This window comes from Stegodyphus dumicola, chromosome 12 (assembly GCF_044657685.1).
Source record: "Stegodyphus dumicola isolate Sdum_Otavi_A_Nest chromosome 12, ASM4465768v1".
NCBI lineage: Eukaryota > Metazoa > Arthropoda > Arachnida > Araneae > Eresidae > Stegodyphus > Stegodyphus dumicola.
The window spans coordinates 76262577-76285064 of NC_140779.1; the positions used below are offsets into that span (position 1 = coordinate 76262577).

Genomic DNA, 22488 nt, shown 5'->3' on the forward strand with positions numbered 1-22488 from the left:
AATCAAAAGTTCTAATTTGGAGGCAGTGTCTATTGAAAATTTCAATAAAATTGCAATTAAAGCTTTATTAATGACAGTTCAGGACTGGAAGCTGTTTTATTCTGTATTGAGTAAATATTTAATTATAACGAGCAGTGATAATTATGGAATATGATAGGAATGGTGTTCAATATTAAACAAGCTTTTATATTTTAAATTTTATTGTCCCGTGGCCGAAAGCGCAAGTTAAATTTGTGTCGTTTTTACCACAAAGAAATATTTCTTTGTTATGTAATTTATTTGCATAAATGTCTCAGAGTTTTAAAAAAAGTCAGATTAAATTTATAAGTCTCCTAAAATTTTAATATATAAGAGTAGTAGAGAGGTAGAGTTAATAAATTTTATGTTGTCAAGATAATTGCTTAAGTGATCAAATAGCTCATCAGTGGGCGATTAGTCAAGATGGCTAAAGGCTGGTAGTTTAACCAAAAGTTTGAATGTCGGCGAACTGGTTCGCTGCATGGGCATTTTCGTGGTTTTACCCATGTGTAATGTGAATAACAGTTAAACTCCTTTAGAAAGTCCTTCGTGAAAGATTACTGCCTTTAGGCAGATAGTATTCGTATAACCGAACAAACATAACCGAACAAAGAAAGAAATAATTCAGCATATATGCTAAGGTTCTGACATGTGATCTGAAATCGACTTTTGTAAGGTTGCATTCCTTTCTAAGTAATCTAAACACCGAGTAACTTCTTAGATTTTCAGAAGAATTCTCTCCTTGCCTTTACTCAATTATTTACAAAGCAAATATTAAATTGAAGACCAAGAGCATGGCTTCCGTGATAACACGCCTTTTAATGTAACGACAGATAAAAGCTGAACTTACTAACAATCAACACAGTATAACAGCAGGTAGAATAGAGATAAGTCCTTCATGTCTAAGTTGCCAGTACCCTTTTTCTCATCTTAAATTTTTGTTTGTTATGCAGACTCACTTATACGCATTTTTGATGAAAAGTAGAATGGCAGGAAAGATTTAATGTAAGAAAATAATGTGCTAATAAAAGTAAATCTTACATCTGCTCTGTTCTGAAAACTATGTATTTCATAAGACGCAAACACATCTGAAAGGATGGGTGTATCAGGTAGAAGAAAGAAATCAAATCAGGGATGATATATTTTGTAAATAGCTTTAAATATAAATTAACATTTGTTTTTATTTTTATTTCTTCTTCTTTTCAGGTTTGTAGTCATTTAAAAACCACGCTTTCGAAGCATCCATCAGTCTGAAGCTCGGCCAACTCACGTTCTCCATTTATGACGTCATCCCAACTCGGCTACAAATCCCTGCTCCGGGAGTACCTTTTTCTCTTCCTTGGAATGTTGTTTCACTTCCAAGTTCTTAATCGTCGATCGCTGATGATCTCACGATTCTACCTCTCGGTGCCCCATCATCACTTCCCGTAGGATTTGAGAGCTTCGAATTTTAAATTCTTCAGGCAGAGGATGAAGGATCCAAACCCAGTTTTCTTTCTCATCAAGAAGTAACTTTCTATCTATTGATTTCTCTGCCTGTAACTAAATGTCAAACAAGAAATAGCAGCAGGCAATAGTTACGCCTTCAACACTGTTTTCTCACTCCTGTTGCATCTGAATTCGGCTGAGTAACCAGCTATATGAAGGCAAATGACATCATGACCTGTCCGTCGCGGTTTCAACAGAGGGTGGGTCGCAAATTAAAATTTATGTTGAAGATACCTTGCAGATTTTCGATCAAAATTTAATAATCGTTTTACTAGAGGGTAAAGAATCACTCTAGAATTAAAGCATCGTTCCTTAAAGATTTCAAGACGTTTAAACCTTCAAAATCGATATTTCGAAAAAGTAAATGTGACAGTTTCAACATTGATGAGTGCTTGAAAAAGGAGGGGGGGGCTATTGTAAATAGTTTAAGAGACAACATAAAATTCTCAGACGAGATAACTTCTCACAGCTAAAGCTCACATATATTAAAAAACGCTTAAAATGATATGCGACATTCATTTGTGGCATTTAAGATGTTCCAACCAGTTTAAAAATACAAAAGCTAAAAAATAAGTTTTGATATATATTCCGTCAAAAGTGTAAAAATACATGAATATTTTTCACTTAATTCCGTTTTCGAGCAGTTTTGCATATAAAAAGAAAAGTAAGATTTCGGAGAAAAAGTGTTTCATAAGTGTGCAAGCAGTAGTCTATTTTAATTAAATATGGGAAAAAAGTTCTTTTGTACTTCTTATTTTTAATCTTATATTTTACATTTATAAGTATACAAAAAATATGTCAATAAAAGATAGATATTTAGTTATAGATAGATAGATATTATATAGATTTGTTAGATAGATATTATATAGATTTGTTAGATAGATATTAGATAGATATGTACGCCAAATACAAGGTTGTTATTGCGATTTTGATTGTCACATTGGCGTGTTTCCCTTCTATTCTAGATATTTAGTTAGTGAAGAAAAGCATGTTGAGTATTTTTCGCAGGGAATAAGAAAAAATCGTACAAGATTTTAAAAAATGGAGGAGAAAGATTGATCCTTCAACTCATTAGAGGGCTCACATATCGGATCACATATTAAAAGAAAATTTGAATGTTAATATCTTATCTTAAACCAGCCTATGCGGAAATCACTTTTTTCGTTCATTTTATGAAATAGTTAATGCCACTGGCCGGTTGAGTAAAACCATTGAACAATGGTAATCTGTAGACCTGGGTTCAAAACCCAGGTATCTTACTGGCTTACTACACAGTTGGTTTGGCGATTTCTCCTTTGTGTAACGTAAATACTAGCTACCTTTCTTTGGAAAGTCTTCCATTATAGAATTTCCCTTAGGTAGTTGGCTTTGAAATATTCAAGCAAATATATTATAGTCAGCTTCCTGATCTGTTAACATAAAAAGACCTAATTTCATAAGAAAATATTCCTACATTTAGGTTTATAGATTATTTTTTCGCTTTGTTGGATTTTATACAGTACAATTCATCACAGACAACTAATTTATTACAATTTATCAATGAAAATTACGCAATCAGAATACTTGCAAGAAATATATTTTCTTTTTTCAGCAGTGATAAGGAGCTTTGTCAGAAAAAAAAAAATAACAGCAGTAGCAATCAAAAGCCAACAAAGAGAAGTTAACAAAACAGTAAGGGCTTCTTCAATGGATTAGTTTATTTTTAGAAGCTTTAATTGGGGGCAAATAACTCATTCTTAAAGTGCTCACCATCGAAAGCGAGGCAAGCCTGCAGCATCTCGTTGAAATTCCAGTGGGCATGCGACTCGACCCCTCGGCCATCACCTCCATTAAGGTAAGTAACGAACAAAGTAAAATTTACGAGCACCTCTCTTCGAATTCCGAACAGTGCCTAACTGACCATCAAAAGGAATATTCTTAGTTAGTCTTTCGCTTTTAGTCTCTTATTCTTATGGGCAACTAAGTTCTTCAGGGTCACCTTCATTTTAATCACTTTATTTCGGACACCGGAAGAATATGTTTGGAACAATTTTGTAATCAGTGTTTTCCGTTAGACTTTTTCTGGTACTGATCGAATGCGTAAAAGATTTAGGATCCCATGGACTACATCGAAGGTGCTCATTTGCATTCCAGAACGGTCGAACACGTGGGAAGATTAATTTTGTACCACTGTGTCTACAAAATGAAGGTGCTTAAAGAGAAATTTTATCTCACTTAAGATAAAAACGAAGTGTGACTCAAGTATTTTTGAAGGTGACGCGATGTATACTGGACTCCAATAGGCTAAAACCATAATACTTTATGACAAGTAAGGGGCCATTCTAGTCACCAAAAGTTTGATTTTAAAATCCCAGAAAATGCAAAAGTCAATTTTGATGAAAATGAGGTTTATTTATTCAAATTAATTATGTAAAAAGGAGCAGTGAAATACACATTAATTAATAAATTACTTTCAATATTTTAGTGTATTCTTTGCTCTCCTCCTTCAGCAGCAATTTAGCAACAGTTTTTCGATGTATGAAAGTTTACGGTGCATCATCTTAAGTTCAATCTTCTCAAAACAAAATAACAATTTTGAAGAGATTGTGAGCTATTATCACAAATAGAAATATTTGGTACAAATGATGGTTTGGTAACTGCCCATCTTTGTCACATCAGGTAAACATTCGGTTATTACATATCATCAGGGCTACCTTATAAAGGAACACCGGTACTCATAATATTTACATTGATGAAGTTTCGATGCTGTTAGTTTATTGGTTTAAAAGACGGAAAATCTGCAAATTTTTGCAGAAGAAAGGTAACACGCGTTTCTTTCGTTGTAAATCTGTTAAAAGAGCTGTTTGTCCCAAATAATTTGATGTGCGATAACCCCTTTATATGTGAACACATTTTAATAATAGATTATCTTTATTGCCATCTTACATAAAGTTAAATTGGAACTGATCACTATCTCTTTTCTTGACATTCTTTGAAAACAGTCGTTCAAACCCAAAATCATCACTCGCTCTTTCATCTTTCGTCATCATTGATTTAATAACAAGTTTTGGAGTTAATCACCATTACCTGACATTTTTGTTGATAACTTTATATTCGTCAGGCTTCCTTATTCGTTGCAGTTTTTAAATGGAATCACACTCAGTAGAAATTATTTCTAGATTTTCAGTGGAGGAATATTTAAAAATATTAGTAGTTTATTCATTTACTATATTAAATTTAAAGTACCAAATAATTAACCAGTAACCATAAAAAACTGTAAAACGTATTTTTGTATCTTCTGACATAATAAAGTAAAAATATAAGTAATATATTTATTAACACAGCGATATAACAGCTATACATAACGAACTTCTGCTAGCTTACAGATAGAATAACAAGCTTCTAAATCAGATTTAAAGTAAACTGAATCCAATAACAATATAAGCAAAGCTTGTTATAAATTTTGACTTCCTTAGATTTATTATACGTGCAGAATCAAATCAAACAATCTTGACCGGCAGGATAGAGCAACAGCAGAATTACAAGATAGAGTTTATGCTCAATTTACAAGATAGAGTTTAGAATTACAAGATAGAGTTTATGATCAATTTTCTTTGATGAGCATAACAAACACTCAACATAATGGATTCTTAGAATCTAACAAGTTCACTCGGCGATAGCACAAAGATCTTGTCATTGAGGTGGGATAAAATAGATTTGTTTCATTATCTTTTATATGTATCATTGGTCTAAAACTCTGCAAGTAACTCTAGTATTTTCTTTGACGATTTCACTTAGAATATTAGTATTAATCCGATTCCGAATTTTATCATAATGTGATTATTTTAACCGTTTTCTAAGGTAATATAAGTTTTATAGATGAAAGTGTAATAATCCAAAGACTGAAAAAAGAAATTAACGTTGACTTGTTTCTTTATTTTTTTAACAATAATCTTAGTTAATTAACTGACATTTCATGTTCCCTAAAAAGAGAATGACCAGTTTTCCCCCGAAATGAACATGAAGAATGAAAAAAATAAAAATCGCACCCATTCATTTAGTAGCCCAGAAATACCTGTGCGGCATCGAAATGTGTCACACAGCTCGCTGAATCTCTTGTAACTAACAAGACAACGCAATCATTTAATTCGGTCGTCACCTTGTGGATGGATCGAATTCACCAAGACGACGTACAGATATTTGTGGTTTCAGTTGATATTTTTTGTTCTCTCTGTCTCTCTTTCTGTATATATAGATAGAGAGGCAGATCTAAAATAAACTATATAAAATGCCATTTTAACTTTAGTTTGCAATAACTCCTTAGCATTTTATTTGATTCTGTCATTCTGCCTTTTTTTAAAAAATCCTAGAAATAGTAACTGCTTAGAATAAATATCTCTAAATTGCTCATTTTCAAATTAATGCATGCCATGTGATTTTTGCATAACTCTCACGACGCATGACATTTTTGCATAATGCTCTCAGATTAAAAATTTGGAAATTGAAACTTGTTATTAACCAATGGGGATTAAATGGAAACTGGAACTAATTCTTTTTGAAGACAGCTTTTATCTTCCAGAGCGTGCTTACTATCTTGTCATCATGTCGCAGCTACTTCTATTTTATCAACTGTATTATGATAACTATGTAAAAAAGACACAAATATGATCAAAAATCGGAATGCGGACTGCCCGAATCACACTTTGTAAGGAGAAGCCGCAGCTCAGCGGTAACGAGCACACCACCAATTTTCGGACTTCTAGATCACACTTTTGTAATCCAAATAAAAATATGCTTTTGAAGAGATAAAATATGTTTAATTGGCCTCGACGACTGTTATTATCTCAATGAATCAGTGCTACTTTATGTTCCCGAAATCAATTTGTAAAGCATCATATATTTATATGTATATGCACAGAAAGAGAGAGTGAGAAATATGTATGCATATAATACATGCTTCCAGTTATTATTTTAATTATATATATGTATATATAGGTATGTGTATGTGTGTGTACTTCCAGTTACTATTTTAATTATACATACTTACATTAAGTTAAATTTAAAAAAAATTACTGATAATATAAAATTTAAAAACAATAAAAAATATCAAACTTTAATCAAAAATTAAAAACCTCTAATGATTCAACAATAACTGCATACTTTTGTACATCTTGCCTTCTACCTATAGAATTAATCGCATGAAGCACTCACCAAGACTAGAAAAATATGCCCACTATTCTTGTCCAATTATTTTAATTAATTTCATTGTCATTTTCTTACGAGATCGATGAATATCCGTCGTCATTCCTTATGATAAATTTACAGTTTAAAGGAAAGACACGGCCTTTTGTGCTCTTCCGTGCTTCAAAAGAGCGGATATGAATGCGTTTTCTTATTACTCTATCATTGTTCTCCATATTCGAAATATCGAGACTGAAAATAATTTATTACCAGAAATAAAAGAAGCATCTGCTATTCCTTTTTTAGATCTCGAATATCTTTGAGTGTTCCGGCTGGAAGAATGGACAATCCCGAGATACTGTTTATGGGTGAATGCAGCAATCAAAGAGGGAAAGTGGCCAAGATCTTCGTCGTGAAGAGTTTCAGAGCCAAAATGCTGCCACCGAGGACATAATGAGCTGCAATCAATATTTTTATGTCATAATGACTATGTAAGAGCTCAAGAAGTGTTTTCTTCACGACCACGTTCCAAGGGAATAACGTTTCTTCCGTGCCGCCGGACATTCAAATCGATGGGCCGCTGGTGCAACATAAAAACCGCGAATTTCTAGATGCATGAATTCAGAAAGCATAACGGAAATACAGATTTTAATAAAAAAATAGATTATAAACTAGATAAAATAAAACAAAACAAAAAAAGGGGGTTGAAAGGTTTCAGATTTTAACCGCCTCCCAGAATGTTTTCTTAAGGTTTTTAATACTTTCGCTGAGCTAGCAGTCTACTTAGTCTGCTGTTGTACTCACTCCTGCTACTCTTTTTTTTTTTTTTTTAATCTTTTTAACTTTATTATTCAGCATCGTTTTCTTCTCATTTACGCGATATACATATCAACAGCAAAAGCTCAAAAATTTTAAAATCAGCATAGAACCATATGTTCAGAACTCCCGATGCATAACATTTTCCTAATTTTTGCAGTCTTTCTTCAGTGCATCATGTCAGTATTTAGTTTTCTTAGTAAGATGGATTACAAAACTTTTTTGGTACTTTTCCGTTTCGCCGGCGCAAATCTCGCCAAGCAGACTTTATTTGAGACAACATACAGAATACACATAAAAAATATTAAAAAAATTTTAGTTCTAAGAATTCTTTTTTTGAAGGCATAAACGTTTTAATATCGCTTAAAACTTTATAAAAAGCCAATAAATAAAGACAATAAATTTGTAAAAAGACATTAATTTAAGAATTTACTATGCTTTCATGGTTCAACATCCTAATTATCATATCATGTGACCCAAGCGATCTCATCTCACGTAAATTACTCTACAAAAATCTAATGCTCTCGGTAATTATCTACATTAATTTCAAGTTAAATCTTAATTTGGAACACAAGTTTAAATGCAAGAAATACGTATTTCAATGTGTACGAATAGCTCACTCAGAAATTATTTAAAACTGCAGTGCTTTACTTCACTAATGCATTCTCATTAGAATTGATGAATTTAACCCTTGACTTTCCTTTTCTATATATTCGGCTTCGGGTAAGAGTGTGATTGCATCCTAATTGACTTAATTACCGAAAATGGCCTTAGACATAAAACTGAACTATCTGATAAAAATTCTATGTAATTATATGCCAGTATTGAAAGAAACAATCAATCTGATAAGAAAAAGCTGCAACTTGTTTTGAAAATGAGGCGTAAAAGGTTACCAGCGAGAATATTCCGTTTGGCATCGGTTGTACCATTATTGGCGACTTTATCGCTTGCGCCGGCAAAACGGAAAAGTACCTTTTTTTTTTTTTGTCTTTTTACTATTAACATTTTGTGTGTTAATTTAATTTATTAAATATCACATTCTTCGCACTTACGCCACATAAAATTCAATTCAACAGCAAAATCTCTAAATCTCTAATTTTTAAAAACCGCGTATCTTGAGAATTCCCGATTGATAGTCAATCATGCTGCAAATGAAAATGTTTTATTTCATACAATATTGCCACTGTTCGCTTTCAAATAATTGAGTTTGTTAATCAAAAATGAATTAAAGTTTTAAAAAATATGAAACAAATAAATAAAAATGTATATAACATCATTCTATGAAAATACTGAATATTTTTAATTCGATAGATCATGAATTAAATACATTCTTCTTATTTAATCAATCCGATGCTTAATGACTGCAGCTATTGCTTTCAAAGGGCTGAATTTGTAACTCCACAAAAGACAGATTAAATATGAAGGATAAATATATCCTATGTTTTGCTGAACGGCAAAATACTCGAATGAAAAGTGAAACGACGCATATATAGTGATTCGACGCAAAATCGTGTCTCGAGACTAATAGCCCCCTTTGGGCTAAAAAAAAGATCATGCGGTTCTGTATAATGTAAGTAAAATTAAAATGTGAAAAACATATTTAATTAATTAAATAATGACGCAAATGTTCATAAAAATTTTCATTTGTTCCATTTGGCACTGTGAATTTAAAATTATATCAATGAATTAGATTACTAAAATTTAAAGTGAAAGATTTAAATTATTAGGTCATGCTTTTTCTGCGTTTAAATTTCTCACTTTATTAGACTTAAAGACTAATTAAATTTGATAAATAAATTAAAGATCTTTTTATTTGTAGAATGGCAACGTTCACAGAACACTCGCGTGAAAAATAAATTAAAAACTTTGTTTTACGCTTTCACTCTACAAATTTGCTTAAAATAAGGTAGAGAGTTGTATGAAAATAACTGTCAGTATTTAGAGGGGCTTTTGTAAGTATAAAATATAACATTTCCTTAGACACTAAATATAATAAGGAAACTAACAATAATCAAAATCGTAAAAAACAACCTTATATTTAGCGTAGGTATAATGAAACACTCAATCGATTTCGAGGGCAGCTAAAGGTCCCTCCTCATCAGGAGAATTAGCGATTGTCACATTAGCGTGTTTCTCTTCTAGTCTAAACTAACAATAGTTTTAACAATTTGATTTATCGTATTTTTAGTGATAAGTATAATTATTAAAAAATATTTCGAGCGTCATATATTGTACACCCTTGCTATAAAATTAAAGACAAATATTTTTGAAATCTAACAGCTGCTCTTTCTTTTCATTTATTATGAATAATCACTAATCCTCTGATCTTGTTGAATGGCTGCAATTAAGACAAAAGAATCGCTTTAATTGTTGCCCTGTCAAACGCCTCTTTTGCATATCAACTGACGTCAGGAGCACACGTGACCAGCAAAGAGCGGTTCTTGCTGTCGGCAGTGCATCTTTAACGCAAATAAAACTTCCTCATTTGCATTTCCGATCCCACAATGCTTTGGAACGCCCGCTACCAATTCGGAGGATCTGGTAAATCGCTGGGAGGCTTAAAAGATAGACAGAAAGCGAGAGTTTTGGACGTCTGCCACGAAACCCGTTTCCCCTGGGCCAGGGAAATATGAAAACGTCGCGCCCCGGCAAAGCCAGGAAAATTAATTAAATATCGCGCTCTCGTCCGCAGAACAATGCGCCAGTACTACTTTTAACATGCTTTTATTCGCGAGCTTAGTGATGAAAAAAATGTTTTCTTTTCCTCTGTTATATTACTCAGGAGCAAAGGACAGCACATTCGACCAAATTACAGAGGATAGTTTCCAAATCGAAAATTGTTCTTTGCTTTGTGCGTTAATTAGTTTTTAATTGCAAAGATTTGACGAGAAAATCACATATGACATATGAAAATCACATATTAAGCTGCAGGAATTTGCTTTCTGTTATGCAAATGCTTTCTTTATATAACAATTAATATAAAACAAAGTTAGCTCAAAATCAAATGAGCAATATTATTAAAGCACTTTTGTCTTAAAACTAGGTTTGTTTTATATATAGATTTGCTTTAAACCAAACCGAAAAAGAAACACGCCATTTTAAAACTTAAAATTAGGCAAAATAGGAAACTTATTTTGGCGTAAATTTTACGATTTCGAGGCTGTTCAGACGCAAATCCCTCTTCTTCGGGAGGAAACAAATTTTGCAAAGAAGGGAGGAACATTGACCAGATGAGCATCTTGCTATCAAAAAAGGCATTCCGCCGTTAGAAGTAACATTAATAACCTTGTTATCATTGCATTTCATCCTTCTATCAGTTATAAAACTGCACAGATTGTCCGTATGTTCAATGCAACTTTCTGTCTTTGTATATGTTTTTGTTTAACTATTGCATATTTGAGCCTAGTATTTTTACAGATGACTTGTTTGTTTGTTCCGTACTCTCCTACTGTTCATATGCATTTTTTTTTAACCTTCCAAACTGTGTATCATTGCAAATTATGTATTCATTACAATTATGTGTCATTGCAAATTTTGTATTCATTTCAAATTATGTATCTGTTTGCTAATATTAATAAACGACTGGGATCACGTAGTGGGGAGACGGCGCTAAACCAATTAACCAAATGGTAAAGGCGTGGTGCCCGTCTTCCCCGTTCCTAAATCCTAAATCCTAAACTTTTAGGTAATTTCGTTGTTCGATTCTTAAAGATTTTGTCTCTGGTGTTAATTCGAGGCGAATTTATAGCATGGTTTATCAGTGTGATTTGAGATGTATCGACCAAATTAAGATAGCGTTAAAATTTCTTGTCAAGGGAGCCGAATCTTATGTCCGAAAAGGCGAAGTAAACAAAATTTTCGCTAGCTAATCAGTGTTGAGAACTTAATCATAATTTTCACTTCGTTTGCGAAATTATCCATAAAGCTTCTTCAGTTAGCGAACTGGATTTACTTGAAACTTTTCATATTCACAAAAAAATGTATCTTCTTTAGTGAATGGCATTAATTCGAACCCAGTCCTTCCATTAATCTTAATTTTTCATATTTTATTGCTATTTTCCTCAAGAGATGGCGCAACGCTGGTGTCCGCTTTGCTTCGCCTATCGTTTTATTGTATAAAAACGGTCATTGTTTCTCCCTTTTTTTCTCCTGAAGAAGAGGGATCTGTATCTGAACTTCCTGGAAATCGATAGAGTTTTATTTAAATTCTGTACCCCCCCCCCCAAAAAAAAAAAATTGAAAATTGATTTTTGCTTAATTTTAAGATATGCTTTAAAATTATTGATTTAGCTAGGATTACCGCTTAAAAAGTTCCCCGAAAAACAATATTACGTGCATGAGATTTGAAACAGTTAAATTTGTATTCTGTATAGAAGAAATGTATTATTTTGATTTCCAAGCTTGGATTTCTTTGTTTAGAAATAGATCCCTGTAACGCCGCTACCATGTTTGTTAGATTTTTCTCCCTTTGAAACCATTGTTCTCTCTTATGAACATCGTTCAATGGGAGCAACATTTTCAAACAATTTCAAACTTCCAAAATAATATGAAGGCCTGACGCCAGATAGTAAGTACTCGAGGCATTCTATGAATGCTTCTAAGAATGTCAGAAAAAACTCTCTGTTGTACTACCATCAGTTTCGAAGGTTACTCGGTAATAAATGTTTCATATCTTGAAATAGCTGCGTTATGAAGTATTTTCCGCAAAAGGTTTGAACGTAGGCGTAAACAGTAAAATAGAAATCTAAATTTAAAATGCTATTGAATTAATGAGAGTAAAAACAATAATAAATGGGAGATCCGTATATAAATGTGATGTCCAAAATGCCATTACGTACCGAAAGTAGTTATTGTAATGTAAATAGTTGTAGTAATATAGAAAATGCAACATCTACTTTGCACCCTAATCAGCTTATTCACATAATATCAGATCACCCAACATTTGCCTGCTGAGTGCACTGATAAGTGAAATATAATTCTAAATAATGTTAAGTCGTGTGCAATATCGCATCATCAGGACACATTCGCAGCACAGGCTATAATACCAAAGTAATAGCTACTATGCAGCATCCAGAAGTGGTGAGTGTACATGGTGACTTCCCACTGCATATCCGCGTAGAAGTTCTCGGTGCACTGCAGTATGCAATGCTTCTTTATTTGCCATAGTCATATGATTCCCCTTCCACTAATTATCGCTTCTTCCCTTTATTAATAGTTTCTTAGCAAAGATATAATAAAATTAAAAAAGCCGTCGATGGCAAAGAGATTTAGCCTGCAGTTAACAAATTCGCATTGCAAACCCTTGACTTTCACTTCCTTTGCCAAGAACTCTACTCAATCGCAAAAAGATTACAAAAGTGTTTAGATGTCCAGGAATACTACTTTGACTAATCAAGTATTATTGAATACATTTGATTAGTGTTCTAAAGTACATATCCGTAAGACATGAACTTGGCACAATAATTTCTTACTTCTCAGCTACAGATCAGACCAATTCATCCGGCCGCCGAAATTGCACGTGCACTTTAGAATTTAATGCAATCGCTAGCTTAGTCATTGCAAGCATTTTTATAGAAGAATTCTTCCATAAAAAATGCTTCGCAATTGTTCTTCTCAGCGAGCACCATGCAAAAATTCTGTAATGGAGACTGAAACATTACGTTTTACTAAGTGCCGTTCCTCTCTTACAGTGTAGAAAGAATTCATTTGGTTTCTCGACTTCGTTGTAATGCCTTTGTACTGGTATTCGCATCATCATCATTCTAATATTTTTATAAAAGTGACTCCAAAACGGCAAAAATAAACCTAAAATATCACGTGTGACACAAAGGAAAGTAATGATGATAAATTGTATTTTGATTTGTCAGATATGGCTACCGAAGAAAAAGATTAGAGATTTAATAGTGATCTGCTGACAGTGATATACTTCGATAAGAAAGAAAGATAGTCAAATGAAAGAGACACAGAAAAATATACACTTAATAAAAAGTTATATGCTGCGGTTTTAAAGAATTTACTCAACGGCATGGTGTGTTAATAATAACTTATGTTATAAAATAATATATTCATAAAAAGGAACAGTTTTTTAAGTCACTTTTAGTAACAGGCTTTGCAAAATCCATAGAATTTCTCAAAGTATTTCTCAAAATTATGGAAGAAATGAGTAAATACCTTACCTGTCTATACAGCTAGATTGGAACAATTATAATAAAGTATTCAAAAGGATTTCTTTTTTTCTTCATAGGCATAATTCTAAATACGGGTACAGTGTTGTTTCCCAGTTCGAAATAGCTTTGATCAGGGAAATCTAACTATTGTATACTATCATCTCTGACAAGTGAAAGTGATGCTGATGTTTTTTTCTCTTTAGGAAAAATTTCTGGTTCAGTAAAATTGTTTCTAATCCATGCGCCATAAAATCTTTCATTAACATTTCTAAAAAGTATATTGCTTATTGATTTAAATAATTAATAATTTAGATGCAACGTGTCATTCTGAAAAATATTTTGATTACAACAATTTATACCATTAATGCAATTAATACAAGAACATTACCAAAGCCATATATAAAATAAAACAGCTACAGAATTTTTTTCTAGATCTTATACTTGTGTATATCGATAATATCAATTTAAACTTAACAATAAAGACAGAATTATGCAGTGACTTGGTTGTAATCTTCTGTATGTTTCTTTCATTATTCTAAGTTTAAATCAAACGTTATCACTAGAAGGCACAACAGTAGTTATTATATTTTTTTTAAAAAGTAAGGGAAATAAGTTTATGATTTCATATTGATTTTATCTAAGAAAAGTTGAATTCGTAGACTCTGAAATATGAATTTCTGTATTTTTATTCATTTACGTTTTTTACGTATTGTATGTATGTGGAAATAAATGCTTCTAACAATAAAAAAATTGATTTTGTTATTTTGATGGACTTTCACCTGATAAAATGCATATAATTAGATACGTAAAACAATGCATATTTTTTAAAATTTTATATAATTTTACTTTCTCATTAATATCCTAATTGTGAAATATTTGGATGTTATTATCTGAAGATTATTTGACGCTTCACGTAAGCAAACAATAAGAATAACTTGTAGAATTTCGGTTTTCAAAGAAAGGCTGACTTACAATATCAAAGCTCTTGCAATAAAAAATTAATTCGTTACTTTACGGCTGATTTCTTAATGTAATACTAATTGATTTAAAAAAATCCTTCATTTATTTTGTACAGACATTAGGTATTTTTGGAAGCAGACAAGATGAAAAATGAGCAACGCCTTCGCCGGGAATCGAACCACGGACCTTTGGAATACGCGTACAGCGTGCAGACCACCACACCAAGAAGGCACGCTAAGAAGGTGGGAGAAATACCTTATAATTTTTACTTTATTTACTGTACTTTTATTTCCTTGATGCTAAACTGCTGAATCAGAACGATGGGGAATCCTAGACTCAACATTAACATTCTCTTGTGGGATCTCCCAAGGCCTACTCTTTTGAAGTTAAACTTAATTATCTGTCTATTTTAATTTGTTTAATTCCCTCTTGCTCAAACAAATGTTCGTTTTCACACTAATTAGAAATCTAAATTTTAAGAACACCGTCAAAAAATAAAAGTTAAGTAGAAGGTTTATTAAAACTACACCTTGTACTACAATTAAAACTTAGCAGATACTAGCCACCTCTACTTGTGAAGTGTCAGGAAGTTAAGTATTGAAAGAAAAAACCATAAAATGAAAATTTCCTCTATCAGCTTGTAATGTATTTGTTTATTTTATCTAACCAGTTACGTTATGTTATGCAGCTTTACTGTGACTTCTTCCTTTCCGCTGTCCTTCCAGAATGCTAGTTTTAGTTCTCGCGTATTCAAATGAGGCAGAAAGAGATAGTATTAAAACAAAGGTCTTAGATTCTTTAGACAGAGCGTGTTCGGATTGCTGAAGACTACGTTACTAGTTGATATTCTATGTTAACAGTCTGTCTTCTGCGTTGCTTTATTCTTGCCAATAGTGTTTATCACGCTGGTGTAGGTTTTGACCCAACTTGCGCACTAATTATTTCTGTGTATCCTTTGGCTATCTTAAGATTTAACTCAGTTTAACTTGAATTTCCTGACTTTTGAGTTACGCCATGAATACTGACTGCTTTTGTAAGCACTAGAAATGCCTTCTGTTCAGTTATTGTGTTCTGAATAAAAGGTTCATTTATACCCGGCGTGCGTTTCCGTGTGACATAGCGATAATTCGCTTCGGTCTAACCGCAGTCTCGATTTAGTGTAAGCTACCCAAAAAAGTGAAACTCTATAAATTTATGGAAATTCAAATTCTATGCGCAAATAGATTCAAAAATCCACCTACCAAATATACATGCCGGCTACATCGTCCCAGGCTAAAAGGTTATTCTGACTCGTTTTTTATATTTTCCCCAAACTACAAAATTCTATGTAAATTCAACTCTGTTTGCGTTCTGGTGACTGATGACGGAAGAAATATGAAGCACAGGAAAGAATTAATATAAAAATAACGTGTTAGCTTAACAAATCCTTAAAATTTTCTATTTTTTGCGAGAGAAAAACGAAATTATTGCGCTTTTTCCATAATTTCGGGGATAAGTCAAAACCATTAAATACTTAAACACTTCGAAGAGATGTTATTGCTTTCATTTAGTGATGAAACCCAATTCATAAAAAATAAAAAATGAAACTGTTACTAAATAAAAAGCACGAGAAGACATTGTTATCACTTACATCTTCAATATTATAAAAGTGCTCTACCTATTAGAGTAGCATAAGCATTTAAAAAGCATTTTATCTGAATAGCATAAGAATATTTTTCAACACCTGTTATTTTACTTTTGTAAGGTTAGAGTGTAACATCGGTAATAGGTCGAATCCAACGTTTCTAGTTTTACTTCTAATATACATATCATCCGCATAAAAAAATAAAATCGAAAGGTAATGTTCAAATTTTGTAGCAAAGAGGAAATCGCACATCTTTAATGCAGAGACTGAGATTCTTTCTTTTAATTTCATTCAAGTTGTATTGCACTTTTAATTTTTTAATATTTTTCGTTTCATAAATTTTACATTCAAAACAGAAATGTAGAAAAAGCATTAGAGATTTTAAATACGACATCCTTTTTGTATTTAATTTTAATTTTATTCACCACTAAAGAAGAAGCTTTTATAAATTGGCAACAATTGCACATGCTCTATTCATCCAAAAAAAAAAAAAAAAATTTTTAAAAATAAATAAATAAAATCTGAAATGTTTCAGATTTTAAATTACGTCTAAAGGGGCGTTGTTTTTCCCATTTTGTGTGTTACATTTATTTATTAAATATCACGCTCTTCGCACTTAAACCATAAAATTCAGTTCAACAGCAATATCCCAAAATAGTTTTAAAATGAGCATATCTTTAGAATTTTCGATACAGAGACTCCCGCGTTGGAAATAAAAATGTTTTTTCTGTACAACGTTGCCATTGCTCACTTTGAAATCCTTGAGTTTGTTAATCAAAAATTCGTTAAAGTTTCACAAAATAGAAAATCGATAATAAAACAAATTCCATATTTCAAATTTGGTCTTCCACATGCCCATATTCGTAGGAGGATTACGTCATTCAAAATCCGATGGCTCTGTGTACCGTTGTTTTATCACAGTGCGAGAAATATACATATATTTATGCAGATTTTTCATTATTTAATTTCTTTAAATATAACGCAGGGCGGTAATATTTTGTGGCAACAGTTTGAAAAGTGATTCGCCGTTTGATGTGAATCGACGCAAAATCGCAAAACGAAAACTATAGCCCTTCAGGGACAAAGCCTCTTTGGACTAAAAAGGATTAAAAAGTATGTAAATTTTTCATATTTTTTATTATTTTATTTTAATTAAAAATTAATAGCATATTTGTTAAAATTTTAGGAGCCAGAAATGTGACTCGGACATTAGGAGAACACACATAGGGAATGCAATAACTCCTTACATTCTTTCCACCTTAAAGGGCAACTAATACAAGGAAAGAGACCCATTCGACTAGATCCGGGAGGTAACGAATTATCGTCTCCTACATTTTAGTTCCGACATCACCGTAGAGAAAATTCGACTATTCGGAGCAACAACGTGAAAAAGCAGTATGACTTTGGCAGGATTCGAACAAGGATCACCAAGCTGCTAGCTGGAAGTGCTAATAATTTACATCACGAGAGCATGCATGGAGAAGTACGATAGTTTTGCATGGAGAAATAGGATAGTTCCCGTTTGCATAGAGTATTACGATACCTCATTATATTTTCTTCATTTAAAGGGCAACTAGGAAAAATTGCGAGACATATGCGACCAAATTCAAGTGGTGATGAATTACCATCTTCTACATTTTTAATTCGAGTACAACTATAAAGACCGTTTAGGTTTTTTGAAGCCAGGTGAAATGATAAATTAAGTGTGTCTTCTCTAGAACTTGAATGATAGATCTTCCAAATGCTAGTTGGATGTCTTAACCACTTACACTATGAGAAAATGCACGAGAAAATGTAATAATTCCTTACATATTCTTTTTTTGTGAGTTTAAACTTTGTATGAAATCTTCAGACTAAAAGATTTTTACACTCTTTTAATGGATGATAATAAAAAGGGTGGTGGTGGGGGAAATGTTGGTTAATTTTGCTACTGTATGGAACTAATCCTAATGAATGCAAAACAATCAAAACAAAACTTTAAAAATGTGCATTTAATTCTAATTCAGCACTTTGTTTATTTGCATAATGAAGTGAAATTTTTCAAAATAAAAGAAGCCTTCAGAGAATACAAGTGCTTTCTTACTGAAACAGTAGTACTACAGCCTGATAATTTAGTATAGACACTAATCCCTAATCATCATTTATAACGATGGCGAAAACTGCTGTGGAACAGAGATCGAATTCTCTAATTTGCTATAACTCTCTGATTTCCTCTGTGCGATGATGGCAACATACGTCCCAATCGTAAATAACAGGAGGATCGCTAAGACCTTGAAGTGCCTGCTTTAAAGTAAGATGAGACTATGGTTAGGCTTTTATAAAAATTAAAAAAAAAAATAAAAAGTGTTTACAGTGGCGTTAAGAGTCATTAAGTTTGTAATGGTCCTAGACTGGGCCAAATATGCTCTAAGTTTAGAAAGCTATTCGTCTAGATTAGTGAGCTTTAACCTTTGTTGATTTGAAGTACCCGTAAAATTATTTTGTCGATTCACAGAACTCCTAATACTGTACAGATTTTAATGGAATTCATGCTATCCTTAGTAAGCTATCCTTAGTAAGTAAGTAAAGTAAAATTTAAAAGGAATTGAAAACGTATTAATATATTATGCACTTCATTTTAATTTTACTCATGAAAACTAACATTTTTGTATCTATAACTATGAAACACGTGAAATTTTATTCTTTATTATGAATACTAATTTACTTCGAATTATTTTAGGTAAAAATAATAAAAGAAATAAAAACAGTTATTTAATTATTTCTTTTAAATATTTAATTTTGCGGTGTACATGATATTCAAAATATCTTCCGAGCTCTGCGGAACGGCAGGTCTTGTAGGGAATCCCAGGGCTCCAATGCAGTCTCGATTTAAAGAAAAAAATGCAGCTGAAAACATCTTCATTTGATGTGTACAGCATGTTATAAAGTGCGGATGCTTACCTCTCGTTTCTAGACGAAACAAAGAAGCAAAGGAAGACAGAACTTCTGTCAACCAAATATCCGGCAGCAGAAGGAAAATCTATAAATAGCAGACCTCGCCAACAAAAGTTTCGAATCCCATAATTCGCTACTCTTTTTACGATAACCTCTTCTCTGGCAGCAATCGGAAAGTGATCGTAAAAGGAAATCAAACTTCGGCTCGAGTTCGGAAATTTCGCAGCGTAAATCAAAGAGCTTCTGGAATTTCGGTAAAAAAATCCTAACTCTCAAATCGCTTTGGTCATATTTGATTATTGTAATGGTTAATTATCCACGAAAGATATGATTTAATCTTCTTAAACAAGTTTTATTTGCTTATGACTATTAATTATTACATACCATATTTTCCGTCGAATAAGACGACGCAATTTATTAAGCAGAACTGCATATTTTATCCATAAACATTAAATTAATCATCATATTCCATCCATAATCATTAAATTTAGACATAAACTTATAATAATATGGTGTGGTCAGTATACGAAGATTATAAATTTTCGTGTAATAAAGAAACTGATCGAAGAGCGAATTAAAGCAAAGGGGCTTTATTAGAAAATATATCAAAATTAAAATATACCTTAAAGATAGGTAAATGCAAGATATTGACTGTATACCTTGTGCAGCATATTAACTGCAAAGATTTTGTGAATGGCTAGGATTCTTCTCCCGCTCTTGCGTGTTTTTCGTTAGATAATATATTCTTTGACTCTTTATTGGGTTTTATATGTTCGGAAAGATCGCTATATGAATATCTGGAATTCATGTTCTAATTTAAAAATTCCTTTAACACTTGTAATCGATCTCTTTTTAGAGCCTAAATGTTACATGCATAGTTGAAAAATTCTTTCCACTCGAGCTCATGCGTTTAGAGGCGAAACTGATTAACTAGACTCACTGGAACTCACATTTAAAAATTCCGGACATTTTTCTATCCTGGACACAAGCTTGGATGTAATTACAAATCCCGGATGTCTAGTAATATTACGCACATACGATCATACTAAATGGCATTTGTCCAATAAATGCCACGCATTATTTTTTAACGAATAAAATTGCATAGAATAATGACACAAAAATTATCTATTAAATTTGCAGGGCAAGTTCGGTAGCCGCAAGATATCGTGTTCTTTAAGAATAATTTACTGGGTAATTTGTAAAACTTCATATGAAATTTTAAAATTAAAAGATATCTGCTATTTTAAACCCTTGGGGCGAAAAAGTGTTTTAGATTATTATTGTTATATCTTTACTGTTTGTAATTGTAAGCAACCTAAGGAGTTACAGTGTAGCCATTTTTCAAATGAAGAATGTTAAAAAAAAAGTGGTTTTTCGTTATCGATTGCCTTCTTACCTACTGGTGGTAATAGAAGAAGCCCTTATTACCTATCTATTCTCTTATCCATCACGACGACCGTCCCGAAAACTGACGGATAATCGAAGTTCCACTTATAATATATGTAATAACAGAATTTATAGTGGTGCTGTAGAATAAGAAGAAGATGGATGATTGGTTACAAAGAAGATGCAGTCATGTTCCATTGATGCAGTTCTTTATTTATAGCATAGTGTTATCGACGTAAACACATACATCTAAACTGAAACAAAAGGCTCGCCCGGTTTTCCATAATTATAAGAGTACGTTCTCATATTCGTAATATTACAACGGAGGACAAAGCAAGCGTGAGGCAACGAGTATTACGTTACTGGCGTGAGATTATACTGTATTCATTCCCCGAGGAGATACTATTAAGAAGGGTACATTCTTTCCAAGTAGTTCATTTAGCTGTACTGATCAGCGATACGTTGATATAATATGAATTGTAAACGAACAATCTTTCAGACTGCTGTATACTGATAGTTCGGTTCGGGTTTAAATCCTGGTAAACGAGCTGATTACATTGAGCGTTTTCATTGTTCTCCTTGTATGTAAAATAGATAAAGGTCAGTTTTTCATACAGAGTCCTTCACGAATGCATCCCTCTCCCATTAGACTTTGCAAATCACGTGTGCTTTATCATAATTAAATATGCAATACAACGGCAAGATTTCTTCATCCTTATTGGCACCATTTCTGTTATTCTAGTCGTATGCAATATTATGCTCGTTCTAAAAATAACATCGTCGTTTTTAAGTTCTTTTGAATTAATAAATTTTTATTTGTAATAGTATTTTAGTGTTAATTGCAAAGAAATATTAATGGCAGATAATTTCCTACTGATCCATATATCAGCCAAAATGATATTTAATAGCATTTTCAGTCAAGAATTAAAGACTGAACTTATAAGGTATTTCTCCCGCCTTCCTAGCGTGCCTTCGTGGTGTAGTGGTTCTGCACGTTGGGCCAATATTCCAGAGGTCCGTGGTTCGATTTCCGACAAAGGTGATTGCTCATTTTTCATCTTGCCTGCATCTTAAAAATACCTAACGTCTCTACAAACTTCACGTTTTCTCTTTATTGATGAAAAAGATCATACGTGTTGAAATTTGGACGGGTGCCTAAATTCTTCATTTTCTTGAAACAGGGATTTAAAATGCAGCATTAAAATAAAATTTAAAAAAACGCAGCTCTGAAATTACATGTAGCAATAAAACCTTTTAACTTCCACATATAAATAAACTATATTTATTTTCAAGAATTTTTCGATGTGCAGTAATTCTCTATTTCTATTTAACAATTTTTTTCAGTTATTTATATTTACAAAGCTGACAAATAAGACAAAAATATATTACCTACTCTAACTTTTTATGGTCCTGTATAGAAAACGCTACGAATTTCATTATGCCTACCAAAACTTACAGTTATTTAAAAGTACAACACAAACAAATGAAATAAAAATAATAACTTTAGCACTTTTTTAACATTTGAGAATTTTTTTCTTTCTTTTGTTTTTTTGGTAAATGCAATATTTGTTTTTCAAAATATTTTAAAGCGTTTACTTCTAAAAGGATACGTTTAAAGCTACAACCAATGCAATTTTGTTTCATGTTGAAGCTTAAAATTAATTCCACCGAAACTATTAGTAAAATCTCAGCTTTTAATTCGCAGTTCATCTAATGTTGAAAGGTTCTGAGATTTTACTCATCAAACGGCAACAGTTATCGCAATATCTAAGTAACTCTAAGTCATAAAAAGGTTTTAATAACCATTTTTATTAAACAGAAATTAGAATATAAATATACTTTCTCGTGCTAACAAAATCAACCACAGCTTGCGATGTTGCAACTAAACAGGAACTAGTTAAATCGTTTGCATTCTGGGAAGGAAACGGAAAGAAG

General features: G+C 32.2%; 1 protein-coding gene across 2 annotated transcripts in view; it reads right to left on the minus strand.

The window, feature by feature from the left end:
- LOC118195492 (uncharacterized) overlaps positions 1-22488 on the minus strand; it is a 376248-nt gene that overhangs the window by 164213 nt on the left and 189547 nt on the right. The gene's annotated exons all lie outside the window — the stretch shown is intronic.